This window comes from Oryctolagus cuniculus, chromosome 6 (assembly GCF_964237555.1).
Source record: "Oryctolagus cuniculus chromosome 6, mOryCun1.1, whole genome shotgun sequence".
Taxonomy (NCBI): domain Eukaryota; kingdom Metazoa; phylum Chordata; class Mammalia; order Lagomorpha; family Leporidae; genus Oryctolagus; species Oryctolagus cuniculus.
In genome coordinates, this window is record NC_091437.1 from 39,839,629 (window position 1) to 39,866,951 (window position 27,323).

The 27,323-nt window shown below is 39.5% G+C and overlaps 1 long non-coding RNA gene across 1 annotated transcript in view; it reads right to left on the reverse strand.

Moving 5' to 3' along the window:
* Positions 1-256: 256 nt before the first annotated feature.
* Positions 257-27,323, reverse strand: part of LOC127490701 (uncharacterized) — a 149,843-nt gene continuing 122,776 nt past the window's right edge. Inside the window, exons 3-4 of the long non-coding RNA XR_007919004.2 lie at positions 4,819-4,850; positions 257-682 (exon numbers count right to left, since the gene is read on the reverse strand). This is a non-coding gene — a long non-coding RNA (uncharacterized lncRNA). The remainder of the gene's footprint in view (positions 683-4,818; positions 4,851-27,323) is intronic.

Genomic DNA, 27,323 nt, shown 5'->3' on the forward strand with positions numbered 1-27,323 from the left:
TTGTGGATACTTATTGAGAGATCTCAGTCTACTATAAAAGTGGGGGACTAAGTAGTTGAGGATGGACTAAGTAGTTATTTTTTCCATCATATTACATGAATTTTACTCATAGAAAGAAATCAAAGAAAGGACTTAGCATTCTTGACCAGTTAGTTCCTTTCAGAATGCCCTCTAAGCTGGTAAGGAACCTATTGAAAGGATCTCCCTTTAAACAGAGGCAATTTTTAATGACATCAGGCACATTTAAGGCCCACAATTACCCTTTGAGGAGTTGCCTTAAGGGAGAATTCTAATTTCTTTTTGTTCTACATAGTCTTTGACAGAATCAGCATATGTTAACCGTAATAGAGAGAGAACAATACAACAGGGCGACTCAAACCCAGTTCAAAGTCAAGCCTATCTAGAGGAAAGCTAATTCAATTATTAAGAGGCAACCTGTGTTTATTCTCAATGGGTGGCTCATCTCGTGGATGTGGCAGATCTTCACAGACTCTGACCTGTTAAAAATGGTACCTCTCGATGTAATTCAGTGCATCTTTCCATCTCTCAAGAGTAAGAAAGCCAAGACAACGTGGTTCTCCTGGATTCAAAATCCTCAGCAGTTTTCTTTCTAGGCCATCAATGTTCTGTGCCCCTCTGTCTTTTCACATGCAAGGTCACTCACAGTCATTCTTCTTTCACACTGCATGACAAGAGTGATTATGATTCAAACCATAATATAGTTTTGATATAGAGAATGCTAAAAATTACAATCTGTAAGTTATGGGCTAGGTTTGACCTAAATTTCTACTCCAGACTCCTGCCTGTTACTTAGAGAATTCTAAGTAGAGGCACAAACACGATGTGCAGCATGATAAAGTTTATTTTAAAAAGTAAGGGGAATACACAGGCACGTGAGGGTTTTATTTAGGGAGAGTGGGCCAGGAAAGGTAAAGAGGGACTTCCAAGCCCTGCTCACCCTGGGTCCATGAGGACAGAGGGAGGGGGAGAGGGAGAGGGAGCCCTCCCCTCTACCAGGCTTCTTATGAGCTCAGAAAAGGGGAAGCGATGGTTATACAGTACTGCCCCAAGGTCCCAGGTAAGGTCATCTGATTGACCTGTGGGTAGACAGGATTACATGGGGTGGGAGAGGTGTGGCTTCCAGCTCATGAACTTCATTCCCCTGACTATGTCCCACCTAATGTATGGACTGAAATGCTTAATGACCTTAAACTAGTTTTAAAGTATTTGAGGTCTTCTTTCAAAACTGCTAACAAAAATATTTTGAGATTTGATTATTATTCATAGCCCATGTCTATATTCCTGAGGAATGGTAGGTTTTTTACTTACTAGTGGTTGCATGCTTTATTTAGTTGAGAGTTAAGCTTGTGGTTATGAAGTAAATTGAATGTATATCATGGTAAAATTTAAAATAAAATAAAATAAAGGAGGAAAAGGAGGGTAGGAGCAAGGGAGGGGGGGTGAGGGTATGGTGGGAAATGTCATTATGCTCTTAAAATGTATATATAAAATACATAAAATTTTCCCTTTTATTTAAGTAAAAATATTATTTAAAACCATATAAAAGCAACACACTTATACCACACACACTAAAGCAAAATTTTAAGAATTTTGCACTCATAGTTTAAGCGTTAAAAATAAAATTCCGGGGACAGGTGTTCAGTCTAGCAGTTATGGCACTGGTTAAGATGCCTGCACACACATCAGAGCACCTGCACTGCATTCTTGGCTCTGCTGCTGACTCTGGCTTCCTGCTGATGCAGACCTCAGGAGGCAGCAATGATGCCCGAAGTGATTTAGGTTCTGGTTACCTAACAGGGGGCTTGGAGTGGGTTCCAAGTTCCTGTCTCCTGTCACCTCAGCTCAGCCCTCACCCAGCCCTGAACCCATCCTGGCCATTGTGGGCATTTGGGGAATGAGTGAACCAACAGATCAGAATATGCTATATTTATCTCTCTTTTTGTCTCTTAAATTACTTAAAATGTAATTAATAAACTTTAATGATTTAAAGCCATATTTCCCCTAAACATTTGTCAAAGGTATTTTTTCTAAGTAGTGTACTTTTCTAATATCACTTTATCATCATTAGTTTTCCTAAAATTGCCTATAAGCTCCTTCCAAGTTGCATTTCATGTTTAACACATTTGAAGTTTCTGACAATTTCAACTTATTCCTTTATTTAAAGTATATTTTTAAATTAAGAAAACTTTGTCCATACATCTAAGCTTGTCCATTCTGCAACACAGCTTGAACTGAAATATTTTATACTCTTTTTAGCTATGGTTTAGTTTACCTCTTCAACAAATATTTTATCAGACAAAATCTTTAAAATAACATATCTATACTGATCACTGACTTAATTGTTTTACTAAATTAATAAACCCAATCTCACACATCTTTTAAATTTTATGTCATATAGGTAGGAGATATAATTGTGTCCAATTAAAAAAATGGGAAATTTATTGGAAAGTTTTCCTCACAATTCATGATCAAATCACAATTACAGAATTTCAAATTTAAATCTAGTATAACATTTGAGCTCTTATTTCATTTGACTGGATAACTGCTTGTTTAATAGGAAAAGTTCTATCTTTTAATTTATAAGCTTTGTTTCAATAACTGCAACCTGCTAAGAACTTTCTAAAAGTAAGTATGCTTTTGATATAATGGAAGCAGTCAGGTAGGGACAGGTGAGTTGGAATTTCTGCCAGTTCTGCATCCTAACTTTATCCCTTACGTGTCAATCTAATACACCCACTTTCTATTGACACACCTGTGTCTCATCTGGGGTGAGGAAGGAGACACCATGATGGCCATGTGGAGGTACCATGAATATTCCAGCAAGTCTCAGGCACAGTAAACTCCTCCCAGACTCCATCATGCTTGTGTATGTAGTTTAGGGCACCATCCCCAAACACAAAAAGAGATTGATTACATAGGAGAGGCCCTTTTTTTGTGTTTGGAGATCCTACCATGGCTTGCTCCCTCTCTCTCTCTGCATAGGCGAGTAATCTGGTCCATAATGATAGGTATCTCTCCATGAGGAGTGGCCCACACTCACACATGAAAGTATGTTCTCTCTGTTCAATAAATCCTTCCTTACTAATGTATCGTTTCTATGCCTCTGCTTTGATTTCTTATCTCTGTGGGTTTAAGAACCTGAATTAAAGATTAAGATGCACAAGTCCCTAACACTTCAGGCTCAACTCTTTGGATATTTAATTAAGTATTCGTATAGATCTTGAAAAAAACTCTAAGTATTCACATAAAATAGCAATAATATTGTAAGACACACATGATAACTTCAATCAAATTTCACATATTTCTGACATCAGGTAATGAGGAAAGGTGAGTTCTGCTATACTGAAGACTTGTTAATTTTTTTTTTTTTTTTTAATTTGAAAGTCATAGACAGAGGGAGAGGGAGAAGCAGAGCAATAAGTTGTCCATCTGCTGGTTCACTCCACAAATGGCTGCAAGAGCCAGGTCCAGGCCAGGCTAAAACCAGGAAGTAGAACTCCTTCCTGCTCTCCAACATGTGTGGTAGGGTCATAAGCATTGGGACCATCTTCCACTGCCTTCCCTGGTACACTACAGGAATCAGGAATGGAAGCGGAGTAGCCAGGACTTTAACAAGCATTCTGATATGGGGCACTGGTTTTGTAAGCAGCAGCTTAACTAGCTGTGCCACAACTGCAACCCCCTAAAATATATATTCAATGTCACCTTTGTCAAACAGATATTGTGGTTCAACTACTTTAACTCTGCATGTATAAAAATGTGCTAAATTTTGTCAACTGCAGTATCTATTTTGATTGCTGAAAAGCTGTAGATTATTTGGAAGCAATTTTTAACCTGAGTTCCTCACAATTAATATAAGATTTCAGCTCCAGAGATCTAATTTAGTAAGAACATTTAACTTGGTAAGAATATACAGCTATTTAATATTAAAATACACATTCTTATTAGCCACCCTTACACACAAACACACATACACTACTTCCAGTCATTAATTTTTAAATTGAAATTTGCAATAACAGCCACAATAAAGTCATGTTTCATCAATGGTGGATGAAGTGTGGTAAGTTTTCATTTGGTTCCATGGATTTGATAACATTGAATCATGATTGGAAAGACATGTTTTTATATTGTAAGCATCTGAGGATAATGATGTACAACAGGCATCATTAGCTCTTGTGAAACTTCCTTCTGCTAATGGAGTCTATACTTCATTAACTATCTTTTCATTTGTTATACATTCACAGAAAAACTCAAAGAGAATGCTCAAAGCCAAAATCAGAAAATTCATTTGATCTTTTTGATGTTAGGCTTGTTAAGAATATAAGTATTTTGGACCTGATACTGATGTACTGGAGCAGCAGCTCTGGACAGAGTCATCAGTGCTGTGTTTTGCCCACACCTCCAGGACGCTCTGATGCACATTCAAGTTGGAACAGCAGTTACCCAAATGGAAAGTCAAGTCACACAAAGTGTTCTGTAAATGCAACTTCTGCAGCTACGAGCCTTGCAAAGTCTTTGTTTAATAGCTACTGATTGCTTAGTCCAGCAATATATTTCTACACATATATTTTAAATTGATTTTTGAACAAAGGGGCCAATGCAATTCAACAAAGGAAAAGAATTTTAACAAATGATGCCATCAAATTTGACAGCCATGAACTAAACAAAAGCAATACAGTATCACCCCATACCGGTACCATATATTAAAACTAATATTAAAATTGATCACAGACCAATAAGGAAGTGTTAGTATTACAGAACTTCTAGAAGAAAGAAAAAGGGGAAAATCATACTGACCTTGAGTTTAGAAGACATGAATATCACAAATTCTGAAAAAAATAATCAAAATGACAATATTAAATATCAAAATGACAGCTTTTGCTTTTCAAAGCGTTAATAAAAAGTCCATCTTGGGGAAGGTGTTTGTCTAGCCGTAAAGACATGGTGTGGCAGGAGGTGGGGGGGGGGTGGATTCCAAATAGTGACAGTCTGTTCTGCTCTAGGCTAGGCAAACGAGTGAAAAAAAAAAAAAAAAACGTGGAGAAAGTGCATTCTCAGGGAAGAATCTGAGGAGAAACTGCAATGGAGATTCTGCAGAAGGAAGAGAGACACTGTGGACGCGTGGCAGTGAGCATGGACATGACCAAGGACCCCAGAAGCCCTGAGCCAGAGGAAGCGCCAAGTTAGGGAGTGAGGTGAGATCAGACTGTAACAGCCCATGCTGCTGCTGATAAAGCTGGAGGGACAGCTGAGGAGATTGCACTATCTTTGAGTCTCACCTAGAGCCCTAGGTGAACAGAGCGCAAACCCAGAGAAAAAGAAAAGAGGCGCATCTCTCTCTCCCCGTCCCCTGCCGCAATGGCGTCCAGCAACGGGCTGTGAGAAGGCGGGTCCATTTTGGACTTAAGTAGTTAGCAGCTGCTACATGGCTTGTGTGAGGACCCAGTAACTGGCAAGGACAGTCTCCATGTTGTCAGCAGAGGCAACCACAGCAGCTCCACTGCGCCCACCCGGCAAGGGCCGGGGAAAAGGAGCCATTCCGGCATTTGTACCCACTGCAGAGCGCTTCTAGGCACCTAGCACGATTGTGAAGTAAGTAGGGCTGCAGCTGGCAGGTTTTATCTGATTCAGGGATTTTACCAGAGGGAAAAACTCATGTTTCCCACTGACTCTGAGTGTGGCAGGGAGGACTGACAGTGGGCTGTGGACCCACGTAGCATTGTGAAGTGCCCCCTTATGCTCCCAACACATCACAGGCTTCAGGGTTGCATCTGCTTAGGCGGGGTGCCCACAGGCAGCAGGTTCTGGAAACCTCTCAGCCTGTCTGTGGACAGAACAGGCTAGTGGGGAGGAGAGGATCCTTTGTACCTGCTGGCAATGGGAGCCCTGATTCCTGAGCCTGTGGGAACACAGTGACTGCCTGAGACGGTGCAGTGTGGAGCTGGGTCTCTGCGAAATCCATGTGAGCAGCTCCACATGCTCAGATCTCCTTGAGTGCCTGTGGTGGGTCATCTAGCAGGATCTGGGCTCACACTGAGGGCTGCACAGATCATCACATGGAAGCATGGATGAATATTATACCCCTGAAGGCCATCACTGGGCATTAGTCAGCTTGAGAGAGGAGGTGGGAGTGTGTGATGAAGTCAACAGTGTGACCATAGTCCTCCTTCTTTTAACAAGTGGAGATCAACTGTCATCCTAGATACATGCCTCACCCTGCAGCACTGACAAATTCCTGGCAATGCCCCACACAGCTCTCCTAGTGAATACTGAGAGCAGACATCTCACTAAGCCACAGAGGCATAGTTCAAAGATAAAAGCCATCAGAGGAAAAAACCAACAGTATCTCCACAAATGCCTAAAAAACATGTGGAAGTTCAAGAAACAAGATTAAGGAAAACAACATGACCTCCCTAAAGGAATACAACACTTCAATATTAGACTGTGAATATGAATATTGATGAAATGCCTGAAATGTTATTCAAAAAATTAATCATAGGATTACTCAGAAGTATTAAGAAGCAAGTCCATGAATAAAGAAATCCATGCTTAAAATGAAAGTAAATTTTTCCTATGAAATTGAGATATTAAAGAGAAAAGAAACTGAAGTATTATAAACAATGAAGCAGACTTGGTGAGGCAGAAGAGAATACACAAGCTAGAAGACAATTGGATACTTTTAATTCAAACCAAAAAAAAAAAAGAAAATGAAATTAGAAAAATTAAAACAGTGTTGGAGATTTATGAGATATTATCATAGGACCCAACATACTTAGTAGTTCCTGAAGGTATGGAAAAAATAGAATGGACTAGAAGGCCTATTTAGTGAAATAAGTAAAAACTTCCCCAGTTTGGAGAAAGAAAGTACAGGAAGCACATAAAACTCCTAATAGATATGCCCAGAAAAGACCTTCACCACGACACATTGCAGTCAACTGTTTAACAGTAAAACATAAAGCAAGTATTCTAAAATGTGCATGAGGCAAATGCCAAATTACTTTTAGAGGATAACTAATTAGACTCAAAACTGACTTCTCATCAGAAACCCTACAGGCCAGGAGAGAATGGTGAGATATAATCCAAGTCTTTAGAGAAAAACACTGTCAACCCGGAATAGTGGACCCTGCAAAGCTCTCATTTATGAATGAAGGTGAAATAAAAATCTTATGTAACAAAGAGAAATTGAAAGGATTTGTCACCATTCATCCAGCCTTACAAAAGATGCTTAAGGATATGCTACACACAGAAACACAGAAAGATAGTCATCATTATGAAGTAACAATAAGGCAAGAAATCTCACAGTAAAAGTACAAAGGAAATCTCATGTAAAACATAGTACTATTTTTGGAAAAACAGCAGGTCCAAGTCATTACTTATCAAAAGTCAGCTTGAATGTAAATGTCCTTAACTCTCCAATTAGAAGATACAGACTGGCTAAATGGATTAAAAAAATAAGACCCATCTACTTTCTGCCTAGAAGAAATACATCTCATCAACAAAGATACACACAGACTTAAAGTGAAAGGCTGGAAAAGGATATTCCAAATAACAGAAAGCAAAAAAGAGCAGCTGTAGCCTTCCTAATATCAAACAAAATAGATTCTAACACAAAAACTCTTGAAAGAGACAAAGAAGGACACTATGTAATCATTAAGGGATCAATTCAGCAGAAAGATGTGACTATAATAAATGTATATGCACCCAATCCCAGGGAACCTGGCTATTTAAAGGAAATGTTAATGTATCTAAAGGGAGACATATACTCTAAAATAATAGTAATTGGGAACTTCAACAACCCGCTTTCTTCAGCGGACAGAACAACTACACAGAAAATCAACAAATAAACAGAGCTACCTGACACTATTGACCAAATGGACTTAACAGATATCTATATACCTTTTCATCCCACTGCTGCAGAATGCACATTCTTCTCATTAGGGCATGGAACTTTCTCTAGAATAGACTCTCTGCAAGGCCATAAAGCAAGTCTCAACAAATTCAAAAGCTTCAAAATCACACCATGCATCTTCTCTGACCATAATGGAATGAAGCTGGAAACTAACAATTCAAGAATCTCTAGAACGTATGCAAACACATGGAGACTGAACAACATGTTTCTGAATGAACAGTGGGTCATAGAAGAAATCAAAATACAGATAAAAAATTTCTAGAAAGGAATGCAGACAACAATATAACATATCAAAATGTTTGGAATACAGCAAAAGCAGTGCTAAAAGTGAAGTTTACAGCAACTGGTGCCTACAGGAAGAAATTGGAAAGGTACATCACATTAAAAAACTTAAGAACAAAAACCATATGGTTATCTCAACAGATGCAGAAAAAGCATTTGATAAAATACAACATCCTTTAATGATGAAAACCTAAAGCAAACTGGGTATAGATGAAACATTCCTCAAGACAGTCAAGGCAACACACAAAAATCAATAGCATTTGTATACAAAGACAATACCACAGCTGAGAAAGAACTGCTAAGATAAATCCCATTCACAAAAGCTGCAAAAAATTAAATACCTTGGAGTAAATTTAACCAAGGATGTCAAAGATCTCTACGATGAAAATTATAAAATATTAAAGAAAGAAATAGAAGAACACACAAAAAATGGAAAAATATTCCATGTTCACAGTTTGGAAGAATCAATACCATCAAAATGTCTATACTAACAAAAGCAATTAACAGATTCAATGTGATCCCAATCAAAATACCAATGACATTCTTCTCAGATATAGAAAAAATGATGCTAAAATTCACATGGAAACACGAGAGACCCCAAATAAGTAAGGCAATCTTACACAACAAAAACAAAGTAATAGGCATCACAATGCCAGGTTTCATGACATACTATAGGGCAGTTATAACCAGAAGAACCTGATACTGGCACACAACAGTCTTGTAGACCGATGGAACAGAATAAAAACTCCAGAAATCAATCCATGCATTTGTAAAGAACTTTTCTTTGACAAAGGCACTAAAATCAATCCCCTGGTGCAAGGATAGTCTGTTCAACAAATGGAGCTAGGAAAATTGGAGCTACACATGCTGGTATTGGAACAAAACCTCTACATCACACCTTACATAAAAATCCACTCAAAATATATCAAGGACCTAAATATACATCCTGACACCATCAAATTACTAGAAAATATTGGGGAACCTCTGAAAGATATTGACATAGGCAAATACTTCTTGGCAAAGACCCCAGAAACACATGGAATCAAAGTCAAAACTGACAAATGGGATTACATCAAATTGAAAAGCTTCTGTGGTGCAGAGTAACACCCAGCAAAGAAAAGAAGAAACTGACAAAATGGGAGAAATCATTTGGAAACTATGCAACAAGTAAAGGATTAATATTCAGAATCTATAAAGAGCTCAGGAAATTCAATAACAAAGCAAACAATCCACTTAAGAAATGGGCAGAGGACTTGAACAGGCATTTTTTAAGAGCGGAAATTCAAATGGCCAAGAAACACATGAAAAGATGCTCAGAATCGGCCGGCGCAGTGGCTCAATAGGCTAATCCTCCACCTGCAGCACCGGCACACCAGGTTCTGGCCCCAGTGGGGGAGCCAGATTCTGTCCCGGTTACTCCTCTTCCTGTCCAGCTCTCTGCTGTGGCCCGGGAGTGCAGTGGAGGATTGTCCAAGTGCTTGGGCCCTGCACCCACATGGGAGACCAGGAGAAGCACCTGGCTCCTGGCTTCGGATCAGCGCGGTGCACCGGCCGCAGCGTGCCAGCCACAGCGGCCACTTGGGGGGTGAACCAATGGAAAAAGGAAGACCTTTCTCTCTGTCTCTCTCTCTCTCTCTCACTGTCTAACTCTGCCTGTCCAAAAAAAAAAAAAAAAAAATGCTCAGAATCACTAGCCATCAGGGAAATGTAAATCAAAACCACAATGAGGTTTCACCTCACCTCCATTAGAATGGCTTTCATATAGAAATCAACAAATAAGAAACCCTGGTGAGAATATGGGTAAAAAGGCATGCTAATCCACTGTTGGTGGGAATGTAAACTGGTGCAACCACTGTGGCAGACAGTATGGAAATACGTCAGAAATCTGAATACAGACCTACCAAATGATCCAGCTATCCCTGTCCTGGTAATCCAAAAGAAATCATCATATGAAAGACTGATCTGTACCCCCATGTTTATTGCAGCTCAAATCATGATGGCTAAGACACGGAATCAACTCAGATGTCCATCAACTGGATAAAGAAATTATGGTATATATACACTGTGGAAAACTATATAGCGGTAAAAAAGAAGAAATCCTGTAGTTTGCAACAAAAGGGATGCAACTAGAAAGCATCATACTTACTGAAATAAGCCAGTTCCTAAAAGACAAATACCATGTTCTCCCTGATCGGTGATAACTAATAGGGTACCTAAAAGAAAACTTATAGTAATGAAAATGAAACTTTGAGATGTGATTTTCAACAGCCCTTTCCTTGACTTCTGACAGTGTTGTTTTTATTTTTTTTTTCATACTATTTGTTGGACTCTTTACTTAGTGTATGGTTAATCACCTTCTGAGTATAAAGTTAACTGAAAATAGATCTTTGTTAAACAAACAAACAAAAAAACAGAATGGTAATAGGAGAGGGAGGGGGAAGAAGGGTGGAGTGCAGGCAGGAGGGAGGGTAGGGTATGAAGTATCACTGTGTTCCTGAATCTGTATGTATGAAATATGTGAAACTTGTGTAACTTAAATAAAATTTAAAAAAGAAAAATCAAGTGAAAAAAAAAGGAATTGGATGTGGTTGAAGCTTGTACACCACAGAAACCAGTAAATTCTACAAATTAGAAAAAAAAAGACCCAAGTTGGGATGCCTGCATTCCATATTGGATTATATGGGTTCAAGTCCAGGCTCTGCTTCCAATTCCAGCTTTCTGCTAATACACACCCTGGAAAATAGCAGCTGATGGCTTAAGTGGTTGAGTCTGCCACCCACATGAGCGACTAACATAGAGTTCTTGACTCCTGGCTTCAGCCTGGTCTAGCCCTAACTGTTGCCAGCATTTGGGAGTTACCACTAGATGAAAGGCCACTCTGTTTCCTCCATTTATAACATATATGACAATCTATAGACTGGGAGAAAATATTCACAATAGATACATGGCCAAAGACTTGTATCTAGAATGTATGTGTGTGTGTATGACTTATTTATTTATTTGAAGAATTAGAGAGAGAAACAGAGATAGAGAGAGAGAGAATCTTCCATCCATTGGTTTACTCCCCAAATGTCTATAATAGCCAGAGTTGAGCCTATCCAAAGCCAGGAACCAGGAACTTATTCCAGGCTCTTATGTGGGTGTAGGGCCTCAAGTACTTTGGCCTTCTTCCACTGCGTTCCCAGGTGTATCAGCAGGGAGCTGGAAAGAAAGTGGGGCAGCCGGGTCTTGAACAGGTGCCCATATGGGCTTTCAGTGCTGCGGGCAGCAGCTTTACCAGCTATGCCACAGCACTGGCCCTTAGAATATATATTTTAAAAAGCACTCGAGAATTTAAAAACTGGACAAAATTTGAACAAACATTTCACCCAAAATATATAAACATATGAAAAGACATTTGATATCACTTATTGTTATAAACATGTAAATTACAAGCACAGTAAGATACCTATGTATCCACTAACATGGGTACAATTGGAAAAACAGACCATACCAAGTGACAGTAGGATGTGGAGGAAAGGAAACTCTCATACACTGTCATACGAAAAAACCACTTTGGAAAGCAGTTTGACATTTTCTTAAACACGTACTATCATTCAATCCAGTCATTCCACATGTCTATCTGCAGATGTACATACAAAAACTCTTAATAGCTTTTTATAGACCCAAATTGGAAATAACTCACGTGTTCATTTACAAAGAATAGATCAATATACACAGTCAGTACACATGCAACATAAATAATGAAGGCAGATAGCAACTCTTCAAGAAACATGTACTCTGATTCTACTTATATAAATTTTGAAATTCAAAGAATGTACAGTGACAGAAAGCAGATCAATGCTTGCCTTGGACAGAATGAGGGTGCATGGTAGGTGAGGAAAGGCTAAGTTGGAGAGAAGGCCAAGAACATTTTTGGGGTGATGAGTGTGCTCATTATCTTGGTTATGGCGGTGGCTCATCAGGTGTACCCAAATGTTGTAGTGCATCATTGCACAGATGTTACATGTATTCAAATCATTTCACCTCATTTATACTTCATTGAAGTTTAAAAATAAAGAAAAATTCAATTAAATGATATATCAGATATAATTAATCATGGCTGTCCCAAACAAATCAGGATGTATGGTTAATCTGACTTTATAGGCACAGACACTATGTGGAATGCTAATTATTAATATCTCTTCAGCTCTTAGATTAACCCTCACTTTGTCATTCCCTCCCTTGATCAACCCATCCCTAATGTTCCTGATTACATTTCACTACTCTACTTTGTGTGTAACACTGTATACACCTTTTAAAACTTACCATATGGTACATTTAAATTTATTTCCATTCAATTAATGTCTATCTCACTCCACTAGATTGTAAAAAAAATGAGTTCTGGAATGTTTACCCCCTCATTGTATTCTCCATGTGTGTCACCTTTGCCTTATTAATAATGGTTTGAAAAAAGGAAGAATCTGGAAGCAAAATTAAAAATCTGGTAGACAGTGGGAAAGGTATCCTACTCTTCTAATTAATTTAGGCAAGCAATGAAATAATAATGCCACCTTATATTTAAAGCATTTGCATTTGAAGTATTAATCCCTCATTTACCATTCTATTTGATCCTTATAAGAATTCTGTGAAGAATGTAAAGCAAATAAAAATATCTCCTTTAATGAATGAACCTGGAAATGAAAAGGTTTCATGGACAAGCAGGAAGTGGAAATAAACCCTGAACCCAAAAGCATGCCATCAAGCCACTGTCTTTGGCATCAAGGCATAGTTACTGATTTAAAGGACTTCTTCTCATTCCTGGATATCACAACTACCTCCTAACACACTGATTCTCAGATATATAAGCATACTGGAATTATTTGAACAGTTTTTTTGTTTGTCTAATACAGATACTTCTGTTCCATTCTCAGAGATTTCAAGCTAACAGGTCTGGGATGTTGACTGGGTAAGAAGAATTCTAAAAGTTCTTTTGGTGATTCTAATCTGAGGAAAATTTTGAGAGCCCCTGGTTCACATAACTGAGTATGGAAAGTTATAGGCACTGCCTTTAATTCATCCTCACTCTGGAGAGTGATCAAGCAGATGCAAGATCTCTGTCTCTCTCCCTCTAACTCTGCCTTTTAAATAAGTCAATCTTTAAAAAACTAAAAAGAAACAAGTGCTTTCTTTAGCAGCATGTAATACCCTAAACTCAAGAACTACTAAGAGATAATGAAGAACGCTTGTCAAGAAGTCACTGAAGACAACATGGAGGGATTCCCCCATAGACAATTTGAGTCTCAAAATAATGACTGTAATAGCTAACAACTTCATGCCTAAATGTCAAATGTTTAAGTCAACAACAGGAGTCACTGTGTACTTACTCCCCATGTGGGATCTCTGTCCTTAACGTGTTCTTCAATGTGAATTAATGCTATAACTAGTACTCAAACAGTATTTTACACTTTATGTTCTGTGTGGGTGCAAACTGATAAAATCTTTACTTAATATATACTAAATCGATCTGTGTATCAAGATAATTGAAAATGAATCTTGATGTGAATGGAATGGGAGAGGGAGCAGGAGATGGGAGGGGTGCGGGTGGGAGGAAGCCATTGTAATACATAAACTGTACTTTGGAAATTTATATTTACTAAATAAAAGTTTAAAAAATAAATCTATGATTCTATAATGATCATAAATGAACAATTAAAGAAAGGAGGAGGGAAGAAATCCTTTTTTATAATTTAATTCCAATTAATAAATTTAGAAGACTGGCATCTTCAACAGTGATACTAATAATTGAGTCAGACAAAGATAATTAAGGCCTGCTGTAATTAATGGGTGAAAGTTTGATAAGAAGAAATGAACACTTATAGGGTCTCTAAGTATCTCCTTGTAAATTAATCATTAATCATAAAGGTTAAAATACTAAACTTAAATGGGCAGACCTGGCCAAGAGACCTCAACCAATGATAAGATTTGAGATCAGTAATAAAAATGTATCTTGTGCCTCTGAATGAGAGGCTGTAGGAAGGATAGAGTATCACTTAGAAGGCATTCTTGCCAAAAAACACTAAATCTGAATCCAATCATGAGAAAACCAGAGAGCCATTCTTCCTATAAAATAGCTAGCTTGCAATACATAAAAATGCCAAGAAATGAAAGACAAAAGAAATTCTTAGGAACTGTGTCAAGTTAAAGGGAACTAAAGATACCTGATAACTGTGCAATCAGTGTCCACAGATTATATAGGATATTGAAACCAAGATAAGGTGCAAACCCCAAAATTATAAATGACATTTTCAGGCCATGGCAAAATATGAGTATTAAATATGGATTCAATAGTAGCATTGCATCAATGCTAAATTTCTTTTTTTCCATGACTATCTAAGAAAATATTCTTATTCTCAGGAAATACACATAGACGTGTATGCATGTTAAAGGGATAGCATAGCTGCTACATAAAATCAGTTGGTCCCAAAACAAAATTATATAGGGAGACAGATGGGCAGGAAGAAGAGAAAGAAGGGGAGAGGTGAAGAGTTCAGAGAAGTAAAATGAAAATCATCATGATTTGTATTATTCTGAAAAGCTTTCTGTGGGCTTGGAATTCATCAAAATAAAATTACAAAAATGAAACAAAATGAAGTCTGCTCTGAGCTGGCCTCTGACCACCTCTGTATCTCCCACTCTCTCAGAGCACCCATCACACCTACAGTCTCATTCTACTGAGGCCTTGATGGGCTTTGAAGCCACAGTGGTCTCTTTTCTATACAATCTGTTTCCTTTACCTGGAATGCTCTACCCTTAGTTTCATTTGGGTAATTCCTTCTTATTAACTTCTTTTTCAGGCCTTCTCTCTTCTCTGGAGGTTCATTGGCTGTCCACAGTCCAACTCTCTTGCCTGAGTGGCCCTCTTACATGGTCTCTCAATATACACAGCACATTCTTTCATAGTGTTGACCACACAGTCCCCCTCTCTGTCTCCTTCACTGGGTAGCAAGTGCTTCACGTACTGTCCATGTCCACACCTCTCAAACATAAAAGGCATGTTATAAAAGTTGTGCAACTGGAACTCATGTTTGCTGCAGTGGTGGAGACACCAATTGGGAGGTGCAAATCCCATACTGGAGTGCCTGGGTCAAGTTCCATCTCTGTTTTTGATACAGCTTCCTATTAATACATACTCTTGGAGGCACCATGGGATGGCTCAAATAAGTGGGTTCCTGCCACCCACATGGGAGACCCCATTTTGGGTTCCAGGCCCTGGCTTCAGCCTGGCCCAGTTCTGGCTGTTGTAGACATTTATAGAGAGAACTTGAAGATGGAAGATAGCTCTTTTTCTCCTACTACCTATCCCTACTCATCTCCCTTGCCTTTGAAATAAAAATGTAATTGATACCAGCACTGTATATACCTTAGTATATCTTTTGTGAATGGAAAAAATAGTTGAATAACATTTTCATAGTTTTTCATTCAGTGTATATTATCAAAGCATATTTCATTGCTATCTTCTGACACAGTTATTTTTCCTCTTCCAGCGTCTAAGAAGATTAACTCCTAACAACTGGAGGATCATCATTCTCAAATGGTCTTTATATTGGAGTACACGGAAGTGATGGGTACAGCTGAGCTGAGGCAGAATTGGGTTACTCTGCATAGAAAAAACAGCTCAAAGAGCCTAGCAGGAGAATCCCAGAAGGAGGATGGGGCTGGTGGCTGCACACGGGCAAGGGTGGGAGGAAGAGTGAGAGATCCAGAGAACGGACATTCTGGTACATGGCAGGTGTTCAATAAACATCTTCTGAACACAAGCGTGGGAGTGTGATGTGTATTTACAAAGTGAAATTCCATATACTATAAAATTCTCTTTTATCTTTGCCACAAAATCTTCAGTAGGGTAACTGATATTATTAACGGTTGTCAGAACAGATTGGACTTGGGGACATGAAGGGACCTGCTAGGCAAGGGGGGACGTTGAGAAGAGGAGAAAAACAGCTACCCGTGGAAGTCTTCTGCCTGATCCATTCGCTGTATAAGACATACATGGTACATGACAGATCATACATACTCAACTCATAGGGACTGACATGGACACAATGATTTCTTTCTAACTGGATATATCTAACTGGATTTCAGAATGGATATTCTGATTGGTCAGAGCCCATGTTGCACACAAACTCCTATTTTTTTTTAACACTTATTTATTTATTCAAAAGAGTTACACAGAGAGAAGAGAGGCAGAGAGAGAGAGAGTGTTCTTCCATCCAATGGTTGACTCCCAAGATGGCCACAACTGTCAGAGCTGCACCAATCTGAAGCTAGGAGCTAGGAGCTTCTTCTGGGTCTCCTATGTGGACGCAGGGGCCCAAGGACTTGGGCCATCTTCTACTGCCATCCCAGACCACAGCAGAGAGCTGGATCGGAAGAGGAACAGCCGTGACTAGAACCAGCGCCCATAAGGAATGCCGGCGCCTCAGACCAGGGCGTTAACCTGCTGCACCACAGCGCTAGCCCCACAAACTCCTATTTTTAATATATAGGACAACATAACATAAATGAAATACAGTAATACAGTATGATAACAGGAAACTTGTACACATTAACTTTGAAGAGACAGATTCATGGCAAAATCTATCTTGGAAGAACATTCATGTGGAAATAACTAAATTAGGCCTATAGTCAGTAACTAGTCCTAATCATCTCATGTTTCCTGAATACCAAACCAGGGATGGTGGGGTAGGGTCAGCTTCTAAACTTTTGAGATTCAATAATTATTTAAAACCTATGTCTCTACTGTTAAGTGTTTTTTTTCTTCTTACAATTTGTTGAACTTTTTACATACTGTAGGGTTAATCTCATCAGGATAGAGTAAAATAAATGTATATCATTGTAAAATTTAGAGAGGGAATAAGAGAGGAAAGGAGGAGGAAGAGTAGGAGTGTAGGTGGGAGGGAGGGTAGGGTGGGAATTATCACTATGTTCCTAGATTTCTATATATGAATTACTGGAAATTTTTTATCTTAAATAAACATCTATTTCATTTTTAAAGATTTATTTATTTGAAAGGCAGAGTTATACATAGAGAAAGAGAGAGGTCTTCCATCGATGGTTCACTCCCTGATTGGCCGCAATAGCTGGAGCTGCACCGATCTGAAGCCAGGAGCTTCTTCCGGGTCTCCCATACGTGTGCAGGGGCACAATGACCTGGGCCATCTTCCACTGCTATCCCAGGCCATAGCAGAGAGCTGGATTGGAAGTGGAGCAGCCCCCACCCATATGGGATGCTGGTGTTTCAGGCTAGGGCATTAACACTCTGCGCCACAGCGCTGGCCCCTAAAAATCTTTATTTTTATTTATTTATTTTTTTGATAGGCAGAGTTAGACAGTGAGAGAGAGAGAGAGAGAGAGAGACAGAGAGAAAGGTCTTCCTTCCGTTGGTTTCCCCCCAAAATGGCCGCTACGGCTGTCGTGCTGCAGCCGATCCAAAGCCAGGAGCCAGGTGCTTCTCCTGGTCTCCCATGAGGGTGCAGGGCCCAAGCACTTGGGCCATCCTCCATTGCACTCCCAGGCCACAGCAGAGAGCTGGACTGGAAGAGGGGCAACCGGGACAGAATCTGATGCCCCAACCAGGACTAGAACCCAGAGTGCTGGCGCCGCAGGCAGAGGAGCTGAGGCGCCTGCCCTAAAAATCTATTTTTAGAAATTATTCTGTTTATTTGAAAATCAGAAATAGAGATAGTAAGAGTGAGAGTGAGAAATGAGTGCTTCCATCTACTGGTTCATTCACCAAGTGCCTGCAATGGCCAGAGCTGGGCCCGGCTAAGGATGGGAGCTGGGGAATTTAATCCAGGTCTCCCACATAGGTGGCAGGGACTCAATTACTTGATCCATCACCTCCTGATTCCAAGGTATATATTATTTGAAAGATATAATCAGGAGCTATAACTGAATATTGAACCCAGGCCCTCCAATATGGGACCTAGGTGTCTCTTACTAAGCCAAATGCCTGCCCCCTCCACCTGTTAGGCAAAGAGATTCTATAAATATATATGTTTGAGGACTTTATTACACATTTGGCTATGCTATTAACATACTCTTTAACATATGTAACTGTGTTCCTTAGTGAGAACATTAGGTTCTGAGAGTTTACAGTCCAAGTGTCTGCCATCTAGATTAGTTAATATATCAGCAATTATGAACATTGAGTCATATTATTCAAATATTAGATTATAAAACTTATCAACAAAATCTAAAGAGAAAGGAAAATTCACCAATCTTCTAAATAATGATAAGGACAATTTAGAGTATAGAAATACTATGATTTGGCTAAATGGTCCAGAGTTCTACCTTACAGCATTGATTTGGGAGTCAAAATGCCTATGTAGAGGTTTTGACTTGGTCACTATCTGAGTGTATGGACGTGACTAGGTTGCTGAGCCCATCTTTTTAGATAATCAGAGGGTTGGATAGGTCAGGTTAGATAAGGCCTGGAAGGGCAAGAAGGGATCTGTTGGGCAAGACTCCAAGTCCTCGACTAATTCCATCTTTGGCATTCAAAACAGCTCTGCTTGTCTAGACTCCGTAAATTATCATTGTTTTCTGTGTTGCTTGAGATGTTCTACTGCTGTAACTACATTTCCTCTGAGCCTTTATCCATAATAGATCTTGGTATGTCTCTAGGTAAAGCAGTCATAGCAGACAAAAACTCACTTTGCCTTTAAGATACAGTTGTACAAGAGCCCAAGTAATTTGTTTCAGGCTGAAATTGATGGTATACTCCATAGTTGCAAAATCTTCTCCAATTATTTGTGTGTTTTTCTTTGATAAAATTAAAAGCCTCTATTGCTCTTTTCCAAAGTTCTAGCCAATTAACATCCAGGACTTCATGTAAGCAGAATTCAATTAAGATACTTAATATATTCATCAACTATTAATTTAATTAGAATATTCAGCAAACTGGCCTCACTGTATCTAACACTGGGTAAGTGCCTTGAATACTACAAGGAAGTCAGGATTGCAGCATATACATGTTTTGCATCTTTAACGATCTAAAATTGGGATAAAAAAATAAACCCTTGACAACCTTTTTTTTCCACTCTCAAACAATTTCCAAAAGTTGATATTCTCCTAAGACATTTGGGCCACCAACTGGTTTCTCTAGTGTCCATACCAACTCTTTCCATTTTCATGCATATATGTCATATTTCACTAGAGGCCTCTATTCTCGGAGTTCAGTTATTTCTCCCTTATCCACCAATCTCAAGAATGTCTTTAAAAACCACTCTTGGTTATGTTATGCCATACAGATTCAATTAGTTTTTGAAATAACATTTGTTGCCATTTAAAGTTCTAGTCTGGTATATAACTGAAACAAGTTCAAGTTCTACTCTGTCACCTTTTTCCTAGCAGACACTGCTAATAAATCAGTGCACTATTTTAACTGTATCTCAGGTTCTGGACCTAAGTCCACTCTTATCTTCCTTTTTTAGTCTCAATGGAAATCCCAAGGTTAATCATTTAAACAAAATATACAGATACCTCCTTCCCGCTGTGGATGCCATCTCTGGACTCTCCCACTCCTGTTTTATCTCACTCAGCTAAATCTAGACTTCGTTAGATGTTTGTTTTGCTTAACACTAAGTTTACATACCAAAGAAAAAATCAGCACACTGTCAGAACTCCAAAGCAGCAGCATGTACTATAATTAAACTCTTTATGTTTCTTTATCAAGCCCAATCTTTCATGAACTAAAATTTCCCCCTAATTCGCCTTTCTCCAGGGACACCCTCCTTCTAGAATCATAAATGTGGGCAATTACCTTATCCAGAGCAAGCCAGAGGTGCAGAAATTACCTCTATAGTATACACCCTGCCCTCCCCCAGTCCTGACTTGCAATATATGCTAATTACAGCTGTCAGAGGCAACAACTAAAATAATTGATGTAAGAGGCCTTGGGACTGGATGATTGACTTATTGGAGCCCTGTGGGTTCTTCTCAGTCCCCACGCTGAAAGAGGTGAGGAATTTGATTGACTCCAAGGCAAAGCAAACTATGAAGAAAGATGATTTAGCAAAAGTAAGGGTGGGAGTGCAGGCTCCCCAGGCAGATACACTGGGATCCTTGTCTCATTTTTGCTGATCACTAATCCATAACATTGGCCAATCCAGCTTCTTCTTATGTAATTGTTTCTCGTTGCACGGGTGGCCAAATTAAGTGAGATCATGAATGCAGTATTCTCAACAAATTATTTGGCAACAAGTGGCCACGCAATAAATTCTCATCAATTTGTATCATCATACAACTTCAAATATAGAGTTAACAAGCTTTTAAACTGGGGGTGCCAAAAGGCAGTAATGTCTAGACACAAGATCAGCATCAGAGTGGTTCTCAAATTTCCTCATATAAGATAATAAAAGTAATATACTTAAAACAACCCTAACTGTAAACTAACCTATTTTCTTTTTTTCTTAAAACATTTATTTATTTGAAAGGCAGAGTTACAGAAAGAGGCAGAGAGACAGAGAGAGACAGAGAGAGAGAGAGAGAGAGAGAGAGAGATTAATTGCTTGATTCCACTGGCTGGCTTACTCCCCAAAAGGCCACAACAGCCAGCGCTGGGTCAGACCAAAACCAGGAGCCATAAACTTCTTTCGGGTCTCCCACATGTGTGGCAGGGGCCCAAGTGCTTGGGCCATCTGCTGTTGCTTTACCAGGCACATTAGCAGGCAGCTGGATTAGAAGTGGTGCTCATGTGGCTGGCAATGTGGCACAGTGGGTAGAGCTTCTGTCTATGATGATGGCATTCCATATGGGTGCCTTTTCAATTTCTGGCTACTCCACTTCCAATCCAGCTCCTTGTTGATGGCCTGGGAAAGCATGGGATGGTTGAGCTTGGGTCCCTGCACACATTTGGGAGACCCAGAAGTAGTTCCTGACTCCTGGCTCCAGCTTAGTCCATCCCTGGCTGTTATGACCATCTGGGGAGTCAACCAATGAACAAGAAAATAGAAGACATATTCATTCATTCATTCATTCATTCTCTCTCTCTCTCAACTCCGATTTTCAAATAAATAAATAAAAAAGAAGTCGCACTCATAGGTGATGCTGATGTCACAGGTGGAAGCTTACCTTGGTGCACCAAGATGCCAAGCACCTATTTTCTCAATTCTAATACCTTGTTTCTTTTTAGTATTTCTGAAATTTTGCTGAGTCTTAAAACTGATGCATACTTTTAATATGCCACCTATTTTTCCCTTTAAAAGTCATACTGCAATCTATAGGGCATCATAATTTATTTCATTTAAATTATATAAACAAGTAAAATAGTAGATAAAAAAATGTAGCCTGTCCTTTAGTTAAGCAGAGCCAACCTGTCACCAGTCTAACAGATCTAGCTGATAGCTCCAACTGTCACGACACTTTCCCTTTGACATTTGTACTCTTTGATCAAGTCTCTTACTTTGATTTTTATTGCCAGTTTTATCTTCTATTATTTTCTGATCACTTGTGGTATCCCAAGTACTTTTCCAAATGCCTTATAAACACATTTTCTTCTACTGCAACATACAATCCATGATGAAGCTACCCAGTCTCTTTTTAGAAACCTGGTACTAAGAAGGTCAGAGTGAGATGGACTTAGTGTACATAAGCCATAAGATATGGTTAAAATCCAGGACTGACTTGAAAGCGAAGGTTCTTAACCCCTAAGAGAGTGCTTTGATTATTTTTAAAAAATTGCTTTACTGACCAAAGAAATAATTTTGCCAGTGGGGCATACTGGGAAGCAGAAGCTAGGATGGTGAAAGTACCACCAGGAGTTACAAAAGCTTAGAAGGCAAACAGAAGGGAATGACTACCTCTGTTCACCAGAGTTTCTCCTCCTGAGAACACTGCTTGTTTAACCCTCTAAAGTGTACTTATTAGACTCCAAAGGGGGACAAGTATTGATGTGTACTCCTCAAGGATTTAAAAGCAGTGCCCATGGCATCTTAGTATACTGGTAAACTTTTCTCCTTGACACACACAGCATGCTTGAATTTCACGTTATAGTGCGACAGGTTCAGATGCCTGAGTATCCAGTGCTGTGCTCATACTCCTCCTACTTTATATTCAACAGCTTGAAACTGCAAGACTTTGGACAAAGACTCTGCCTTTTTTATTTGAACACATTGCTTTCCACCGCACGAGGCTTCTCAGAGAGATGTTACCTATAAACTGTTTAACTATCAGAAAGCCTTTCATAAAAATCTTATCTGGCCATGTACAGTCTGAAATGTTCACAATAGTGCCATTCCTTTGGGGAAAGAAGCAAACAAAACTTCCCTCCAGGTCCAAATGTGGCATAGCTCCCCATGGTTTTTATTAGGTTCTTGGAATCTTAATCTCTATTATTTAGAACTCTATATCCACACAGGTTGCTCTAATTTCCCTATACTCCTATGACTCAAGGGAAGGTAAACTTATGGCCTGCTCTAGGTATAGATTCTCATTGGTCCAAGTCTGCAGGTCAAGATTTTTTTTTTTTTGGTGACCTAGATTGGCTCAGAGGTGACTTTGTTGGGCCCAAATGAAAAACCTCACTCTATGCTTGGGGAGATCGGCTTCTATTTAAATCTGTGTTTCTGTGTCATCTCTTTTCTTAAAAAGGTAAATAATGAACTATATATCTCCCAATCTCATTAGTAGTCATGTTGTCACCATGAGGTATTCAGTATTGAAAATAAATAAATTGGCCGGCGCAGTGGCTCAATAGGCTAATCCTCCGCCTTGCGGCGCCGGCACACCGGATTCTGTCCCGGTTGCCCCTCTTCCAGGCCAGCTCTCTGCTGTGGCCTGGGAGTGCAGTGGATGATGGCCCAAGTGCTTGGGCCCTGCACCCCATGGGAGACCAGGAGAAGCATATGGCTCCTGGCTTCGGATCAGTGATGCACCAGCCGCAGCTCACAGGCTGCGATGGTCACTGGAGGGTGAACCAATGGCAAAGGAAGACCTTTCTCTCTGTCTCTCTCTCTCACTGTCTACTCTGCATTTCAAAAAAAAAAAAAAAAAAAAAAAAAAAAAAAAAGAAAGAAAGAAAGAGTAAAGCAAAATGGAGAAGTTGAAAAAAAAAACTAGGTCAAAGGTAGCAACATTAAATTCACCTTATTTATAAATCTTAGTTACAAACATTTTTGTTTAAGTCGAGTTAAGTCAAGGATTTTCTTTCTTGCATCTAAAGGCATGTACAGTGAATTCAGTATTTGGGATGTTACAAATGATGGATTAAAGATTACCTGGGAAGATGAAAATATCCTAGTAGTTGTAGGAATACTGACATAACTGGTCACAGTAAAATTCTTGAAATTATCTTCTATGTTGTTTCATTATTTCTTACTTCTGAATGATCAGGAACCTCTATTTCCTACCACGATATGCTGTACTCCATCTCCTTTCCCTGGACACCATCCTAGCTTAAGTAGCATGCATTCCTTGCCTAGAATATTTGCATATCCCCTCAAGCAATCTACCCATCACTATTACCCCACTACATTTGTTCATATTGATACCTCGGACATATTTTGAAAATCTTTTATGACTTCCCACCACACTTTGGTCAGAAGCTGTGTTTCTTATCTGGATACACAGAATCCTGAACGACCTGGAGCCAGCCTTTGCAAACTCATCTCATAACGCCTTCGATCACTACTTGCTCTGTCTTAGTCACAATGTCCTCTTTCATTCTTTTGTTCATTTATTCCTGCTCCAGAGATCCTGCTATATGCTCTGTCTGTAGTATTTTTCCCCCTGGGCTTTACATGGATGAACCCTAATCCTTGAAATTTCAGTTGAAATACTACATATCATCCTATGTATTCCCTTTACTGCTCTTATTAAATCTAATTATATCCTTTTGTTTGTTTATTTTTTGTTCATTTACTTGTTCACATCTGTCTCCTTCTCCACAAGACCACCACTCTGGAGGAGAGAATCTTCCTGACCTTGTCTGCCTAAGACCCAAACTTAGGTAACAATTTGTTCTGGCAAGTTTCAAATCTAGCTGAACATTCTTTGATACCCTTTCCTATTGGGAAGTAGAATCTATGTTCCCTGTTCTGAAATCTGGTAAAGCTTTGACGACTTCAGTGCAGTGGAAGCGATGTTTTGTGACTTTGAAGAGGGAGTTATAGAAGGCTGTGATGCTTCTGCTTTGTTTGCTGGGAAAGCTCCTTTCTAGGACCCTGAGACACCACAGCAGACATCAGACTGCTCAGAGACTGTGAGGCTGGAGAGGCCACACGCAGGGGCTTTGGTAAATAATCCAAACTGATACATCTTTTTCAACCAGCCCAGCCCTGCATTTAGATAGAATCCATCGGCAAGCGGGTCCTCCAGGCATAGGAACTCCAGATGCAGTCATTCAAGACATGCAAGGTGAGACCCTGGAGAGAATAAAATACAGGGGCAGAGAGAAGATGATCCAGTAGCTCCCATTCTGAGTTGCTAACACAAAGAATCCATGAGCATAGTAAGAGGACTGTTCTGTGCCACTAAAGCTTAGGCTATCTTGTAATATAATAGTAGGCATTTAGAATACTAGACCAAACCAAATTCTTGAAATGATTTGCTGAATGAGATTGATCATCCAACTCACAGGAACACTTACACAGAGACCCACATTCCAATCCTTCCAAGTTCTGCCACTTAGATATTATTTGACCTTAGGAAAATATTTCCCATCTATCAGTCTCAATTTCCCCAAATGTACATTGAGGGCACATGCCTGGCTAAATTCTCAGGCCACTACGTCTTTGTTCTTAGTCTACAGATGAAAATGAAATGATTCGGCCAACAGTGAGGAAAGTAAGTAACCAGCAATATGAGGCTCTCCCTTCTTGGGGCATTAAAATCAGTTTAAAAGATATGATTCATAGCGCTCTGGGCAGGTTAGGGACAGGAGAGGATATGACAGGACACACATTTTCCTGCCTCTGAGTATCGACAAGGAAATAATTTGTCTTTGCTCTTAAAGACAGATCAGGTTGGGTGGAAGCACTTAACAGACAGATGGGTTAATTAAGGGAGAGGAGGAAAGAAGCTGAAAATAAATGACTTCCATGGATTTCCATTTTTATAACTGAACCCTTTCCACCCCTGAGATTCTGAAATGACTCTTTCCACGGCACTGACTCTAAAATCCAGAGGCTAGAACTGTGACTGTAGCAGAAACGTGGTAGAAAGTATGTCAGGCCTGTGAGTTGATCCCAAAGCTGACAGGCCTTGCACCAGCCATCACTATGACCTTTCATTTTGTAAAAGATGATAATGATTCCTCTCTGCTCTCTTCATTAAGAAAAGCATATGCCTTCCCCAAGGGCACATAGGAAATCAAGTGGAATGAGGTTAAGAATACAGATCTCCTGATTTATAATCCAGTGGCATTTCACCACAGGAAGCCACTTGCCCCTACCACTCTCTCTCTCATGTGCCTCCCATTATGGGCACCAGGTTTCACACAAGGGGAAGGATAGATGGCCAAGTATCAGAGTTGTAAACCCAGTTTTTATCACCGTTAGAATTTTTCTTATTTACTAGGATATGGATTTGGAGTTTGGTTGTGTAGGAAATCAGAGAGGGAGAAAAGATGTCATTGGAGAGGTCATGCCATCATGATTAGATGATGTAGGATGGTGATTGTAGGTTACAAGACTGTTAGTTGCTGTGGTTCATATGCCCTGAGCAAGGCAGAAAAGCATTCCAAAAGAGGAATCAAGAAGACTTCTACAGGAAAACTCACCTAAAAACATCAGTTAGGCAGAAAGACTGACTCATGGCTCTATCAGACTTGCTTAGGGATCACTGCTCTTTATGCAGCTAAGTTTTGATAGAGCCTCAGATGCTCTCTCAACACAGCAACACAGCAGTTGTAGTAAAAAGATTGGAGTTATCACATGACAACAAAATTATTTCCGATTTCTATACCCAGACTTTTGTATTGGAGAGGGGAAGAGAATTTGAATATAGCTTGGGATACAGTAATCAATTTTTCCCAAGCACAGCCTCCTAAGATATGAGGATTGAGATGTCTGCACTAGAAGGTAACCAAGAGAAAGGGAATGTTGTTTTTAAAATTCCCACAGTTAGACACAAAACCCAGGCTTCCAGATACGTGGTTCAGTGCATCTTGCATTATATGGCAAGGCCCTCAGGAATTTTCTCTTAGGACAATCAAATACCCTATAACAGGCTACAACAAGAATAAAACAAGTGGCTGGCGCCACAGCTCACTAGCCTAATCCTCTGCCTGCGGCAGCGGCACACCGGGTTCTAGTCCCGGTCGGGGAGCTGGATTCTGTCCCAGTCGTTCCTCTTCCAGTCCAGCTCTCTGCTGTGGCCCAGGAAGGCAGTGGAGAATGGCCCAATTCCTTGGGCCCTGCACCCGTGTGGGAGACCAGGAAAAGCACCTGGCTCCTGGCTTTGGATCAGCGCGGTGCGCCAGCAGCAGCAGCCATTGTAGGGTGAACCAACGGAAAAGGAAGACCTTTCTCTCTGTCTCTCTCACTGTCCACTCTGCCTGTCCAAAAAAATAAAAATAAAATAAAACAAGTGCTAGTAATACTTTTGTATGATATGTTTCTTCTTTCACCTTGCCTGTTTGAATTTAGATAAACTTTATAGTAGTTTCTATCAGAACAAACATGCAAGAAGATAGTAACTTATAAATTCAAGTACCATATAACATAAATAATTATGTTTTACCTTCAAAAGCTTAAACAAACAAACTAGTGTGATAGTAGAAGGTAGATGTTTATTGGCCAATAATCAGTTAAAGTGAATTTCCCGATTTTAAATCTTCTGTTCCAGGACAATAAAATTACAAATCAGAGTGAAGTGCTAGTGAAAAAATTTAAAATAAACAAAGACAAATGTTACATGAATATATTACCTGTGAAATGAGATAAGCACATTACCAACCTGCCACAATCCTCATCTCTAACACACAGTGCACAGATTAGTATTTCTGGATAAAATAGTGTTGTTCCCACAATGGCCAATTATACATGATGTACAGGATAAGGCTTATTGCTATGGTTTCAGTATGCATTGTCCTTACCAAAATTCCTTTTGCGGCTTGGTCCTCAATGTG